This window comes from Symphodus melops, assembly GCF_947650265.1.
Source record: "Symphodus melops genome assembly, chromosome: 9".
NCBI classification, from domain to species: domain Eukaryota; kingdom Metazoa; phylum Chordata; class Actinopteri; order Labriformes; family Labridae; genus Symphodus; species Symphodus melops.
The window spans coordinates 9,502,666-9,519,539 of NC_136699.1; the positions used below are offsets into that span (position 1 = coordinate 9,502,666).

General features: G+C 40.4%; 1 long non-coding RNA gene across 1 annotated transcript; it reads right to left on the bottom strand.

Moving 5' to 3' along the window:
- Positions 1-7,109: 7,109 nt before the first annotated feature.
- LOC306829561 lies at positions 7,110-16,513 on the bottom strand. Its single transcript, XR_013779871.1, has 3 exons — positions 16,373-16,513; positions 10,459-10,833; positions 7,110-7,307 (listed from the first exon to the last, which is right to left on the bottom strand). It is a non-coding gene; the product is annotated as an uncharacterized lncRNA (long non-coding RNA).
- Between the last annotated feature and the right edge of the window lie 361 nt (positions 16,514-16,874).

Sequence of the window (16,874 nt, forward strand, 5' to 3'; positions counted from 1 at the left end):
AGCACTCCTCTCCTAACTACTTAAAATATAATGAGAAAAACTGATAAGAGTAGATTTTTTAAAAATGCTTGAGGAAAACTTTATAAACAGCATATTAGGTCGTATTTGGTAGTTCAAGATCTAGGATTAAACTAAGAAGATGTAGTCATATTAGGAGCAATCTACTTTTGAATTGCCAACAATCTCTGAGATGTTATAAAGTTATGAGTGTGACTCTGATTACCAGGCTGGTATTCATAATGCGCCGTGTGGTGTTATGTATCTGGCTGTACTGTCTGTTGGCGTCTGTTTCTCCAGCTTCAGGCTTCAGATGTCACATTTTCCATTCCTCTCAAACCCTGTATGTTCACCATCGCCAAGACAGAGGAACCTAAACACACCTACCTCACCACTCTGATCACAGTCATTTGTGTCTGCAGTCTGGTTGGACAGCAAATACACCTAGAAATTACATCTGTACTTGATGTTGTTGCAACCATCAATTTGCGTCCAATGAGAGATGGATGTGTGGTTCAGAGACTATGGTGGCGATTGGGTGTGTAGCATGTCTGACTTGAAATTTCATGTTTGTGTTGTACTATGACAAGCTAACTGTTGTAAGAGAAGTTTGGTTGTTTATCAGCAGTAATGTCTCCTGCTGTCCAGACAGGAACATTAAGAGTTTTGTTGACACTGCATTTCTAATGTCACCAAGGATAAGAAAAACCCAGTCCTTGGTTAGTTGTTCTTTTTCGGGGGAAAATATAAATATATTTGAAGTAAACGATGCAATATATATTTTGGTACATGTAAATTGCTGAAGAATATTCTTTTCTCATGTTTTATTGCTGACATTTGAGTAAGCAAACTCAAGACAGTTTCATCACAAGAAAATCAAAGGATTCAATGTTATCTATATCGTTCAATTCAATGCTCATTTCAGCCTCTCTTAAGCTCGTCTCCAGTGTTAAGTGTGTGTAACATTCGCTCACAAGTTCTACTCATGCCACTAACATCAACAATTGACAATCATTCACTACAGAGTTAAACAAAAAACATCAGTTTAGCAAATGCTATTCCAAACATTTCTATGATGTACCGAGTTCAACAACACCAGGAGTTTTATTAACTGTGGCTTTCTTATGGTTTCAGCTAACACTAGCTTGTCGACTGTTTAATTACTGACTAGCAAATGCAACAATGGAGTGGTTATATCTCTTTCAACTGATTTGGCTGGGAAAATGGCTAGGTTGCGTTAGCATATTGGTCAGCTAACATTACTAACAATTAACTTGTAGAGTGTGGCTTATAGTTACAGCAAGCTAGCTAGCATAAATGGGCTAGCTCACAATATCGTATTATTTGTATAATACTCATTGAGAGACATGTGGACTGCTTTTTTTTTTTTTTCAAAACTCTATTTGTCCCCGTGGCGCAATTAGTGCATCAAGCGGTCGACCACATGAGCAGTGACCCGCATACACCCTGACTGAGCAATTCAAGGTTGAGTGTCTTGCCCAAGGACACACCAGACATGTTGCTCGCAGGAGCAGGGGATCAATCCCTCAACCTTCCAGTTTGAGAGGCGACACGGATACCCACTGAGCCACAGCCGGATTGCTTCACCGCCAACATCCAGCTCTAATATTCATGCACCTAGCTTGTATAGTGATGAAAAGTGTTATTTTGGTATTTCAACAGAAATTAATGTTAGATTAAAAAGTTTAACTCACCAGATATCATTCAGTCACTACTGTCTGATTAGTGTTAGTGTACTCTTTTGCAGGATGTTCAATGTTTGCACAAGCAGATAAATTCTGGCGTCAATTTAACCAATGGCCAAATGTTTTATGGATGAAGATCTGAAACCCTTCATGACACCATTGTTAGTCATGTTGAACAATTTTCCTCCAGTCTAACTCTCACCTCAGGAAAAACAGCATATCTCTGATACTAAGTGTTATCTACTGTACCACAATTCAAGGGATATGACTCTTACATTTTAAAGGGATTTTTAGTCTTGATTTTGTCTCACATCTCTTGCATTGGAACCATCTTGATCATGTGTTCAAAGTGGAACATGATTTATTTAAGGCAATGTCAACACTATGAAAAAAGCTTTCATAAATGTTATTTTACTACAATGTGGATGTGAAAAAGAAGTTTGTCTGGTTGAATATTGATGTTCCAGTCTCGTGCTGAAGTTAGACAAGTGAAAATAATATGACAAATAACCTGTCACACAGTTTGTACACATCATGTCATAGTTGTCATAGTGTTTTCAGCTTTATATTGTAGTTTCAGTATCATGTTATGATAAGGCAACAGTATATTCTCTTTAGTCTCTGAACAGTACTTGAGCAGATTAAACCTTCACCCACATGAGAACTTGTGATTTTATGACTGGGAATTAAACCCAGATCCCCTTGAGTTGTGGAGAAGCAACCACCCACAACACCAGCACTTACAGTACATCACATTAGTTCTACCGCCGGTGTACCAACTGTTTTCACTCAAATTCATCATAATCTGTTTCTCTTTAAACATCTCCCTTCAGAAGAAAGTGCCCCACATGTCACACCAGGTCTTACAGTTGAAAACTGTCATACATTATAGAAACACAGATTTGCAGTACTTTACCAGTTCAAAAACAATACAGCATCCAAACATCCTGGACTCATTAGGATTATATCAATATGTGTGTCCTCATTCTCTAACTTTTTTCTTCTGGAGATCTGTTTGTTGTTAGGTCTTTCAGTTTTGTTGCATGTCTGGATTTCAGCACCAGCACCAGAGCTCTCTGACAGCCCTGCCTGTGTGAGTTACCCTGGGAAATACAGTGCATGATACTCAGTGCAGCACATTCCCCTCCATGATCACCACTTCAACTGCTTTAAATGATATGGAGATACTAAATGAGAGCGGGAGGCTGAAGGATTTTGCCTCGCTTGTCGTGATGTGTTTGTGATCAAATGAGCGGTCTGGCCCCTCAGTGCTCGCTCATTATCTGGACACTGAGCCTGCTCTGCGCTGTGTGAGGCTCTCCAGCTCAGATAAAGCTGGTGTGCTCAATGTTTGGTGTCACTTTAAAGCGTACAGTGTGTTTAAAGTGGTGCTTCTGCTCTTTGAATACCTTTGAAAACAACTCCGGGACATGCTCATGTGCTTTAGGCAAGTTTGAATATTTCTGATTTAGGTTAAATCAAAGAGGATTATCATTATCAAGAAAAATATTTGAAAACGCAAGAATACAAATCCTCATTAGGAAATTTCTGGAAAATGGTCCCTACCCTGCATCTTTCAGTGGTGTGAAATAAGCTTTATTTTCTTGTTTTGTGTCGCTTTTTCAACCCATATAAAGTGGTTTCACACTCTGCTTCCCTTGGCAGCGGTTGCATTGTGCCTCTGTGGGTTGCTGCAATGGTTTGTTTGTTGCACATGAAAGAAGTGAGTCTGAGCTGTTTTTTGCTGATGTTTATTCACCGTGGCACTGCTTCAGAAAATATCCACAGAGACCGCTCTCTCTGCAGTTTGGAAGTGTGTAAATTAATTGATTTATTTGGTTTGGGAAGATTGCACGCGCCACATATTTGGAGCAATCAAATCGGCAATTATGTGGTTTCAGATTTCATGTTTGCGCCCAGCTGTGACAAGCTCGCCTGTCCTCAGAGATGTCTGGATGGATTTGATGTCTGGTGAAAAAAGTTGATAGCCTGGCAGCTTGACCGATAATGCAAAACAATAGTGTTGACAGGACAGAAACACACACTGGTACTACAGTAAAATCTCTGCCATATTTCGTTAAAAAATCCTTGTCTCTATAAAATGGAATCAGTCATCATTATAGCTGGGCAGTCAAGGCTGTACATGTCCCTAAAAATACACAGTGACTCCAGTGAGCAGAAGATGGAATATACTCTGTTTTTAAATTCATGAAGGAGAGGTACTGGATATTTTTCTTCTGTGCTGATACGAGAGATTAAATAATCTTTTTTTTCTCATTTGTTTTGTAAATGGATGACAGTTCAGTATTGTTTAATGAAGTCTGTGAAACCTCCAACCTCTTCAAGCACCGTGGTTCATAAGGTTTTGGTCTATGTAAGCTGTAAAACATGGAGAAAAAGGAGAAATCAGGGAGGTGAAACAAGATGGTTTCTCTGTTCCGCGTGTCATACTTTGAATTTTTAACTACGACTTATGACAGGGAACCTTGGAAAGTATGCACTCTGCAGGTTGTACAGACTATTGGGATTTATAACTTGAATATGTTGCTAGTAAATAAGGTGGGCAATCTGTCATCTCCTGTCTGTGGGATGTTTTCAAAGGAAACTTTATCGACAGTTGTAAATGCTTTGCACCAACACATACAGCACAATGTGAGCACTTAGAAACTGAAAACACATTTTAAATATTAGTTATTATAAAGTACAGAAGCTATAATCCTCGAAGCGGGTGGCCCAGGATCAAGTTCGATCTGTGGCTTCTTTCACGCATGTCATTCCTCACTCTCTCCCTCCCTGATATGGGACTCTATCTCACTGGCCTATCTCTAAATAAAGGCATAAAAAGCCCAAAAATAGACTGAACTTATATCTACTGTTGCTGTCTAAAGCATCTTATTTAGATCCTCTGCTCCTTTAATGTTCCAGCAGGTAGTATTGCATGCATCTGCCCAAGGGCAAACAACGATGGGGGAAGGTGGACAAAAGTTTGGTGTCGGCCATCTGTGTGCTATTTAGTCCAGTCCCGCAAGTCATGGCTGCTTAATTCAAAAACTGTCAGGGAGTGTCATTAGGTGCAGCCATTTAAAGGCTTCAGATTTCATTAGGCACAGGAAGGGCCACATTACCCTCAGGATTAATGTCAGGTTTAGCGGGTCAGTGCTACAGCAGTGGACTGCATTAATGTGACTGTGTTGACCATCTTTTTTTCCCAACCCATTAAGCATTATGCAGCCCTTAAATGGCCTGTGAGTTATGGACACTTTTTACATGCAGCATTGTTTTTACACCTCGAAAATCTAAAAAAAACGCCCACCTCTTCCTGCTTCGGTCTAAATCTTCAGCTGAGAGAAGATATCTGCCATTCCTTTGCCAAATGTTTTGTTCATACTCTTTAAACCAGCATTGCTCCCAGTGTTGCATCATCACAACTGTTTCATAACAAGTTGTGCTCTTCAGTGTCTTAATGATGCAGGGTGGGTGGAGGCACAGGAACTGTCCTGTCAGGAAGCCTGAGCCACTATGTGGAAGAAGACATGGAGAGCTGAGTCACCCCACAGTGAGACGCCCAGAAACCATAATTTACCAAGGATGAGCCAAGTCATCACTTCCCCTTCTTTAATTAAGCAACATGGGCCCTTCGGCAGCCAATCACATCATCCACTTCCTTCCCTCCAAAGACCAGACACAGACGGGGAAAGCTTCTTGTATTTCAGCGGCTCAGTTGTATTTTTCTGCAGTATCATTTTCAACCTCACTTGCTTAATAATGAACATGAATCTGTCAGCACCAGTGAAGTACACGAGACCTAATGGCACAACGTGCTGCACTCTCTGCAGTTTTGCTTCATCATGTTGACTTCTTTCCAAGGCCAGGGGCTGAGAATATAATACATTTTGTCCTCCTGAGGGGCAGCAGCAGTGTTTGTAGGAGGAGGAGGGCGGGGGCCTCTGTGTTTCATCACTTTCTCATTCATCACAGTGTCACCCAAGTGCCTGGGTGTCAGGACTCTCAGCATGCTTTACCAGGTGTGAGAGACATCAGAATTTTCAGGGCTCTTAATCAGGAAATGATCACAACCAGCCATGATTCATCGTGTGCTCTGGTTGTCACGCTTCACACGTTCAGCTCCAGAAGCCGCATTTTAAGGTTGAAATGTATACTCTCACTCCTGAGAGCCGTACCTACACCGATGGGTACGGCTGAGCTCACTTTCCCGAATTTGGACAGATCTCTAGAGGTTGAGCAATATAAATGTTTGAAATGCAGTTTGGACTGAATTCCCTTTCATCTTTTTCTTTTTTCCTTCACATGAAACTTGCAGACTGTTTTTCTTTGTCAGCCAGAGGGGGTTAGACCTGTGTGGAGGAGCAGTAGTCCAGCCATACCGCTGACTTGGCAGTGAATGAATTTTTTGCAATTAACACTTTTTTTTATGCTCACACTTTGGTGCCAAATGAGCTCTGAAGTAAGCACATAATCTTTAAAGTGGTGGGGGGCATCACAGTTTAATGCCCTTTATTACTCAAGAGCAGATCAGTCGATATTTCTGTCAAGGCAGAGAGTGTCACATATATGCAGTGTGTTCAAGATAAGTCTAAGAGCATCAAGACTAAACTTAGTGTAAACCATAGACCGTTACCCATAATTTTAAAAATATCACATGGAGTTTAAGTGCTGTCAACAACATAAAGGGTGTGTGTGTGAGGGTTTCTGTCTTTTTTTATAGATATGTGTAAGATGGTGATTTTTCTCTCTAATTTTGGTTTAGCCATTCAGATTATGAAATGATGTTGCCTTTCTTATGGACTTTAATGTTTTTTTACAGAATACAGGACTGACGGGCCAAACCAAAGCAAAAAGTCAACGTCCACAAATTGCTCTCTAAGATTTGGCCGGTGATCAAGCTGCTGACATCTTGGAAGATAAAAATGGTCGGTCAGAAACTATCTTCCAGTTATTAATGGGATTATATTTAGGGTTAGGATTAACCCCCCAAAACACAACACTTATTATGTTTCGTAATTTATTTTTGGGCATTTATATGGTTTATTTGATTAATTTGCATACACAGACAACATCAATACTGGATTTTCAGTCTTCAAAGCAAGTATTTATTCTCATGTAACTCCTTTGTTAAAGGAGTAGAAAAATGGTGTATTGTGTTGCAGATGATTGTGTTCTGTGCGCTTTGATGTATTCTGAATGTCTGTGACTGTGGATAGACTGGGAAAGGACAATGTTGTGAATGGTAAGGACCTTGACCCACTTTAAACAACAAAACAGTGCTGTGGGAAATGATTGAAGAACAGTTTAAAATAGAGGTGAGTTGAAAGAAATACACTGGAGAAGCAAACAATGCTTGGATAGTCTTACTTTACTTTTATTTATAGAAACCAACAAGTAGTGTACCGTTCACCTCAGTGGAAAAATCATAATGATGACTACACTTAAGTGTGAAGAGCTTATTGAGTTTTCCTTGGAAGCCTCCCCAGTGCATCGTTTGGAGCTGTGCTGTATGCAGTCATCGCAGAGACTCCAATTACTTCCAGGTCCCAGCTGGCTGACTTCTAACTGTGACCAGCAAATTATGAAGAGAGAGGGAGCCTGAGAGAAAGGGGCAGAAAACGCATTTCAAAAGGCAAGACGAAAGTTTTGGTTGCAGTGCGATAGCGGCCAACAGGAAGCCAAAGAAGACAAACGTCATGCAGGGTTTAGCCTGAGCTGAGGCAGAGATAGGCAGCTCTTTGTTCACGAGTTGGACACGCTCCAAACGCCTGCTTCATACGATGTTCTTCGATAATCCAGCAGTGAGCAGCTGATTTATGACCTGCATTAATGTTCGGACTCGACTTCCTGAACTGAATCTTTTACTACAACCAACCCAAAGGGATGGAGAGTGAGGATAATACCTTTATTAGAAATAAAGGTTTCCTAGAAAGCACATGAATGGGATTTATGTTGGCTGTCGCATTAAAGTCCAAATCAGAGCAAAGAAATCATACATGCATATAAAGATGCATATATATTTTATTGCAGATTGTACTTGTGCTTATCTTAACTGAAAGCTAGATTTGTGATTCTTTGATGGTGGTCTTCTCTCTGTTCAAAATATTTCAGGTATAAAACTGAGACCTGCTGATGCTGTGTTACAATATTTCATCTTTTGTAATTCACTGAAATGTTGAAGACTTTTGATCAAAGCTTCATGGGATGATGAATGATCAGTTATGTACCTAAAAAGGTCGAGAGAACCACAAGTTCATCTTTGAGTTTTCCACAAAAAGAATAAATAAATCCATTTTAAGAAGGTGTATTGATTACAGTGAAACCTAACTCTACTGTATCTGCAGTAAAAGAAGCAGCATGTCAGTGCAAGATTTCATTCATAGAGTACGTGCAGATAAGCACATGCTCGTGTGGTGCTTTGCTCAAACTAAGGATCTGATGAGATAATCCTTCCAGTCTTTAAAACATTTGTGCAACATGTGTTACTCATAGTGTTGTAGTGACTCACTAAACCACAGTTGTGATGGAAAAATCAGTTGAAAAATGTCTTCGCTGCTGCTACCAAAACCAATTATGTGGAGGTTCAAAGGCCGAGAGCAGCTGCCTGTTGTAAAAAACAACAACAGAGGACTGTCCTGCTTTTTTGTGTCACTGAACACTTCCTGCCAACTTTCAACCCATAACTTAAACTCTGCTGTTTTGTCTCCATATCATGTTTCTCAAGACAGCAGCTCTTACTCTGGGGAGAGGAGTGGATGTGCTGGGTTTGACATTGAAGTAAGATTACTCTGTTCCCTCCAAACAGACACATTAAACAAGAGGGAGATCTGGGAAGCAGGAAGGCAGATGAGAGGTAGCCGTGCGTGTGTGCACTGCTTCCACTTGGGGCTTGAGACGCAGAAAGGACAGCTGGTTCACTCATCACTACCTTGCTGTGTCCTGGGCTTTTAAAATCCTCAGGGACAGATTGTTTCTGTTGAAGGGAGATGTTCGCTGTATAGTGACTGGTTAACAAAAGACAAAAGGATTGTCATCATGCAGCTCAAGCTGCTCTCTATTATTGCACAGTAAAGATGGAATTTAACACACAACATTTCTGGCTGTTTCTGGCTGATTTCATCAGTTAAAGCTGGGAGTTAAAAATGTGTTTTTAGTCGACTTTTTAAAATCTGTGGCTGATTACTTTGTAAGAAGAAGCTTAGAAAGGGGAACTTCAATATGTTCATGCTAAAAGATTGAGATTAAAGCTGCACGGTATAGGCAGGCGGTATGTATGAGTTTATGATCCACGTGGAAATCATAGAATTAAATATCATGAATTGTTCTTGTATTTCACTCTGGAGTTAATCCGTCCACGTATAAGGACTGTAAGTGAAGGCTAAGTGGTTAAGTCTGGGGTTGTTTGAGTGTAAATTACTAAAAGGCCATTAAGGACATGAAAAAGTACGAGTTAACCTTCAAACATCGAATTCAGGGTGAAGTTTCCAAACTGCTTGTTTAGAAAGCGGTTTTTACCTTTTTTCAAAAGAACAACAATTTCAGACACAAAATCTGTTCACTGGTAAAATGTTCACTGTAAAGGTGAATCTCAGAAGATAAGAAACTCGATTTTTTTTTTCACAAATAGTGGTTCTTTTGAGATTTAAACATGTAGATTAATAACTTTTTAGATTAATAAATTTTCTTTTTTGTGCTAATTTCCTACTAAGTGCTAAGGTTAGCTTTCTAACTCAGTAAACCGCCAAATGGAGCAGCAAAAAATTCAGCCAGTCTCACAAATAATTATATTAGAAATCAAAAATAGATTTTGAATCATGAATCAGAATCATTTTGAATTGAAATCGAATCAAGTCATCAGGCAGCCAAAGATCCTCTCAGGTCTGTTTCACTGCTCCTGGAAGCATTGTTGGTTTGGGTTACTAATGAAGTTGGTTAGCGAGTTAGCTGAACATTAGAGATTGTAGAAGAAATGGATTCACTAAAGTGTCTGTAATCCACCAAATGGTATCTCAGTGTTTGGAGTGAACCGCCTCACGTTATGAATACGTTTGTAGCAGTGAGCTGCTGAGATGGTCATTGATTAATAGATGCACGCTACATAAGTCTCAGGAATACCATCTTTAAATTTTTGTTCCGAATGGATGCGTGAAGATATTATTGTTTTTTATACATGAATTATTTCAAAAGCCCATCATGTATTTTACACGTTTTAGCGCCAGTCTCTGTCAGTGGCATGTGCCTCTGATTAATCATGATGGGAACGTTTAATGTCAGTATCACTATCTCAGATCTCTCATCAGTGTGTGGGAACTTTTGTGAGGATGGATAACTTTCCTCCTGTTCTGACCTGATTTTTGCTTGCTTATCTTTGACCAATCAACGTCTGCACTTTGCACCAAACAAGAGCTACAGTTTCTCACTCCCACAGGATTCAGTGACACTTGGACAAATCTTTTGTCTTGTTGCCAAAAAATCTTTTCTATCTCCTTTAAAAAGGAATTAAACTGCTGTTAACCAAATATCTAATTCATCATTCTGATTTTTTGTTTTTGTTTTGTCAGAACCATTAGCTAGGAAGAGCAAATTAGATTTTAGGATTTTATTTTATACTTCAGTGTTTCCTTTGAAATATACGAAATTCTTCTTCCAATCTCATTCATTATAAATATACCTTGGGCAATCAAAAACAGCCCCCATGGTGTCTATCACATTAAAAACCTTACGAGTATATCAGGTGAGTCTGACTGACCTGTTGAGGTTACCACTCTGTCTGTTGTCAGTGCACCTCTCCTTGTGGTGAAAACATCCAATCGGCTCCTCACGCATGGCTAACTCAGACCCATCACAACAAATCCGTCTCTGTGTGCATTCTAGACATTGTGTGTGTGTGTGTGTGTGTGTGTGTGTGTGTGTGAGAGAGAGATGGTGTGTCAGACGAGGGACTGATGGACTAGAAGTGACATATGACCCCTGAAGCAGCCGAGGATTAATGGCCTGAATAGCCAGGCTCCTCTGGAAGGATGTGAACTGGTAATAAGGACTTCCACCGACCACAGAGCATCCATCCATCTGCTCCTCCGGATCCACAATCTCCTGCAGCTGAAGCCTCCAGATGTGGAGCCGCCTGTGGAAACAAAGGGAAAATAGTTTCCTGCTACAGAAGCAAGACTCTTGATTGAAAATCATTAAAACTCAATTCTAGCCTGATGTTTGAGTACAGGGAATGACAATTTGAGTCAAGGGCACTCTTGGTGGTCTGAGTCTGAGAAGGTTTTCAGGTGAGGACAGCTTCACCGGTGGCGTGACAGATGACAGAAATAGGGGAGCCAAGGGATATAAGACTCTGCAGGGAATCCAGTCAAGGTCCACAGGAAAATGAAAAATGGAAAACGTCACCAGGGTATTCTGACATTTTGCACTTTGAGCAAGTCTGAAAAGATTCAAACGCCAACTGAGAAGTGAACATGGCAGCCATGAACATGAGTCACCTGCATTAGGGAACATTTTACACTCATTTACTCCTTCTAGTGAAAAGGTGTTCATTTAGACATATAACCTATTCTAAGATGTGCTTTGTAGTTTAGTTTTCAGTGATGAAAGAAATATTTATTTGTTGTAAGAATGACACTGGACTGTGGGTGGCAGAATGATTTTTCAATAAATAGGGTTTAGAATCATGGGTGCTTCATGTTTTGTATGATTTTGATCGGAGGTGCAAGACATGATGTGATCATTTCACCTACTTGATGTACTCTACCGGTCTCATACTCAAACTTATTTTGTTGTATTGAAAAGAACAGGTCAGCTAAATCAACCAAAATGTTGTAACTCATCAGAAGTTGTATATATTTACAGGATAGGACTGTCTGTATTTCCTTTGTATTCATTGGTTACACTGCCAGTCGTACCGAGCTGAATTTTTACATATCATTTGAGAAGGATTTTTGTTTGTGCTGTTCAAAGTTTGAAAAATGACATTTAAAAGAATTCATGGCAAAATGCATCTTTCTTTCAAAGTCCAGTAGTTTGTAAAAACAATGAAAACTTTCAGTTTCTGAAGGTTGTTAGCTTTGGTGAACTATATCGAATCAGCCTCAGAGTGTGCGCGTCAGCCGTCTAATCTCTATGAAAAGTGATCAAATCCCATCCACCAGGGAAGACCATGTGATACATTCAAAGTTGTAGAGTTGTATCCAGACAATAGAGCTCAGTGTGAATGGACTTCAGGCCCTGTTTTTCATAGCAAGTGGTTTCACTGAAAACAATGAGGATAGTGTCTTTTGTCCTTTTGGAATTTGGTTCAAACTGGCGAGATAATAAATGTATGAATGGATTTGTTCTGGATTATCAATATTACAGTTTTATAATCTTAGTTGTGACGATCAGTTTTTAATCTGTGAAAATAAAGGGAGTTGATATGTCCAAAAAAAAATCTTGAAAGACTTTTTTTAGGAATTTTTGTGTTGATGTTATTATGGTGAACACGCTGGTTTTCCAGTGTAATGACAGACTATTGACATCAATGGTCAGTAATTGATACTAACAAAGCTAATGATGGCTTCTGTACAGTCCATAAGATGTTCTGCTAGCATGTTTTTCTTGCCTACATTGTAGTGGCTTCATAATTAATTGTGTCTGGATAACAAAATAATCCCTTGATGAAACTGTTTCTAATGGCTTGAGGTTTTCCTGCCCACAAAACTGACTTCCAGGAAAACATCCTGTCACTCTCTCCTTCGAGTCGCTGTGTTTGTCTGTTGCCTTGGCGGCCTCAGTTAGATGAAAGTGCTGCCGTAGGACATCAAGGAGGCTAAAGCACCTGCCGTCACCATGTCCCACTCTCAAAACCAGCATGAACACACAAGGTCAAACACCAGCGCTTCACTTTCCAATCTTTCAGATGCTTCGCTTTTCACCAGGATCAAATCACTTCCTGCTGACCAGATTAGAGTTGCTGCTGGGGGTGGGGGGGCAGGACTAGCAGGCTGATATTAAAAAGGACCCATGCTGCTGACAAGTCTTTGAACAGGAGGGAGTTTCAAAGAAAAATTGTTCCCCAAAATGCTCTGAGAAAATGTCCCTGTGACCACAGCAACGTCTGTGTTTTATCTCCTTCGTGTTTGATTTGCGCATTTGCTGCGACGTCTAAATCATTTAGACTTTCATCGTCCTTCACGCTGTGGAGAATTTCTGTTCGTAGTCACATGCAGAAAAGGTCGGATTCCGTCCAACACCCTGTGGCTAAATTAACCCTGACTACAACTACTTAAAAATGTGAAAGCAACGATTACCCAGAGTAATTTTTATTTTAGGGAACTTTTGCTCAAGTTCTTTCCCAAGTGAAAGGTTTTAAAAAAAAGTTTTCAATACCATCTCCCAAAAATGTAGAATAAGACTGAGAAATGTCATTTAAATAGTATAACTCCCCAAAACACTTTATTACAGAATCAGAAAATCTAAGATCTTGTTTTATTTTCCTCCACTTAAAATCTACTGTCATACTCACTACCTTTGGGCATGGAGGGGAAGAAATTGTAAACACATATTTCACACCATGAAGTTAATTTGTGAAATCAGTGAAAATGTTCTGTTGTTTTTTTAAAGGTTTGCATGGAGGACCACAGCCTCTGTGGAGACTTATCACTAGACTAGACTCCGCGAAAATGTTCAGTTGAATGTCATCATAGCTAGGATAGCTCTTATTAAGAGGACTACAGAGCAACGGTTTTTAAAAAAAAAATTTGTCCAATGGAATAGATCATTTTAATGAATTAATAAAGTCCAAGTCTATGTTTCGTGTCAGATTGTTGGTTTCTTTGATAAAAGCATGATTTAATAATGACTAAGTCTAAAATATATTAAAAAGAGTATACATAACACTTTTAACTGTTGGGCTGATTATGGGTGTGTTGTAGATCTTTATCACAAAATGTTTATTAAAAAATAACTATTTTGATTACTCAGTAATGTTTTATAAAGCCTATAAAATCAACACCATAAACATGAACGTCGTATAACATAACAATATATTTCTGTGCAAATGCTACTCTGAGTGAAAATGTGACCTTAAGTTGGAGCATTAGTATCAAATTTGAGCTTTGCGTGAGTGTAAGGAAGCTTATTTGTTTCAAATCACTATTAGAACATTATGTTCCCTTTGTAATCTTTTTCTAATCTAAAGTAATTCAGCATTTCCAATTGGTCGTAATCCCAGGACCAGTTGACCCCTCTTAACTAGTCAGTTAACTAATTGTTTAATCCAGACTGTGAACCCGAAGACATGTCTTTCAATTCACGCTCTTTAGGAGCTGAGGTTGGAGGCTCAGTGGTCATCTGTCCCATTGTCCTTCTCCTGAAACAATGCCCACCCATCAGACCTGCCTGTGCCACTTAAACCATCCCTATCAAACTGACTCATTGCAAAGTGGGAGCGTATGTTTGGCTAATGAGGCTCAGCTGTCCAGTCAGTTTCACTCAGGTATCCCCCCCTAATCTGGGGATGGCTCTGCGAGGATAAAGAGGGGGGATTTCAGAGGAGATACAAACAGACAGATAGCAAAGTGCATGGCAGAGGCCTGGCCCAGGATGTCGGTGTTCAGGGTGGGTGACAGTGTTATTCTCCGCCATCTGTTTCCCAGGCGGCGGTCCAGCAGTGCTACGTTGAATGCACAGGCGTGAAGGAGTAAGGAGCAACCCACCATACCGCACTATTGGCATGTGGCATTTCAAATTAACATAGCAGTTTGAAGGGGTGAAATGAGTTGGGATCAGGCTAAATTAAAAAAAAAAAAAAAAAAAAAAAAAGCTCTCTTACACTCAGACTTCCCATCTGTCTATCGTCTGTCTGTATTTCATGTCTGTGGCACTCTCTCAAAGTACAAGGATTGGCACAGCCACAGATTGCTCCATATTTCAGAGATATATAGTTACATAGTTCAGACAGAGAATGTAGAAAAGGGAGATTATTGAATTAGTGGAAGTACAAGTGTTTGTTTTCTCTCTGCATTTCGCCATAGAGCTCTCTGTCCGTGTGAATTTCCCATGAAAAAGCCACCGAGCAGCGTCAGTGTTTGGTGACACGGCGAATGCAATAAATGGCATATCATTTTCTGTTTGGGTATGTTACCCAAACAACAAAAGAATGTTGTGAGAGCGGTGGGGTCTCATCACTCAACCTTTTATGAGAAGAGCGCTCACAAAGGGCCTGAATCACTCTTCCTCTCTGTCTGTGCTGTCACCCTTGAGAAAAGTGAGCGTGCCGTAAATCACCTTGGCAGCTCTGTGTTTTGGAGCGGCAGACTGCCTGTAGCCAGTGTCATTTTATAGCTTGTTATTTCACTCCATGTTGTAGAGCTTTAAAATCATGTTGCTTTTAAACGCTGAAGTGTTTCCTTGTGAAACAAAGTTCTGATGAATGGAGGGACATCAACAGAAAGAAGGCCCATATACACGAGGGGGAACCTCGATCCAACCTTTGTCCAGAATCTGAACCTGGAGGAATTCAGCTAATTCTTTTAGTATGGAAAGTGGAGGCTTTATTGCATTCTTAGAGGATGTGAACCTGAACGTCAAAGTGTTAACTTGAATTAACATGTGTTCTTTATGTACAATGAATCACTTTGTGTGGGGGCTCAGGGAAGAGGTTTAGAGAGGAAAACCACAGAGAAGTATGGTTTGGACCATTCCTACAGAGATCTGGAACATGCACTGGTGTCAAAGTGCAAAAATAAAGAAACCAATTAAAAAAATTAAATTAAACTCAATTCTAGCCTGATGTTTTTTTAAAAAAAAACTCACTTGGGGTTAAACAGGATGTTGTGCTCCAGACTTCTCAGTTTCCCTTCTTCTTTTGCATGTGCATGTTAAGCTGTTTTGTTTGATTCTGTCTGAAAACATTTAGACAGCAAGGTGACGTGTCATAACTGCACCCATGCCTGCATGCACAAGTCTGCACAAATCCCCCAACAGTCTGCTCATAAGCTCCAGAGAGGGAGAGAGAGCTGGATTATTTCTCCCTGATGCTCTTTGTTTGAAGAAAAAGGTGTTGACTGACAGCTGAGCTCCTGGACCCCTACTCAGCCAGGGTTCAATGCGGATGCCTGGCTAATGAGGTCGACTACAGGGATTATAATCAGGCAGGGAATATTAGCCTTCTCATGTGTCAGTCAAGACAGAAAAACCTCCCAGTGCTGCAATGTCAAAATGAGCTTTTCAGCTTCCGATTGGTTCATATTTACCATACAACAACACAGAGTCATGTCCCAGTGTCCCCAGGGCGGCTTTACAGGCTCCAAGCCTGTGACAGTTAATGGCAGGAGTTATGGTGGGAAATCTCACCATGGGTCCAATTCTAAGTCCCCGGTGGACGCTGAGGGCACTCCAAAACGTACAAATTATCTCCTGTCGACTTTTTGGCAGTAAAATGTGGTGGTTTTAACCTCACAGTCTTTAACCTCGCAATAATCATTCAGCGTTAGGGAGACTTCAAGCTGCGACTGACTCCTCGCTTTATGCTGGAATATATGAATGGGCATAATGTTTGACCGTCTACAACCTTAACAGCACTCACCTCTCCCTCCCCGCTTGAGCCATTTTTTAAGAAGCAATACAGAGAAAGAGATGAGAGATGGAAAGAAAAACAGTGAAAAAAAAAAACGGCTCACAAGAACGATGTGACATATGGAAGCCATCACAGGCCTGGACTCCCATCTGTGTCGGCGGTCGTGGCCTGCTGGCACCCACCAGCCACTGCGCAGGATGACAATAATCCAAGACAGAGGAATTGTGATAAGAGGAGTCCGAATCCCTCAAGGAGAAGATTTTGAAGCGTCGGGGGGAGGGGAGGGACGTGCTGTGAGTGGAGGGTGTTATTGTGAGGTGCAAAAGCTCGCTGGCGTTTGCAGGAAACAGGTGCCCAACAGCTCAGCGGGGTTCAGATGGGTTTACTAGGGCTCAGTTTCTCATGTACTTGTCTGCAAAAAAAATACCCCAGACACGCCTGAATCTGTGCTTCCTTAATTTGCATCAGCCTGTTAAAAAAAACTGTAAACATAAGCGACACATTCCTTTGACGTTTGTAGTCTAACGCAATTGTGTTTCCTGGCTCGCAGTGGCCAAGATAAATTTAATTTATTTCTGTTTGATTTGTGTTTGGATTTCTGCAGC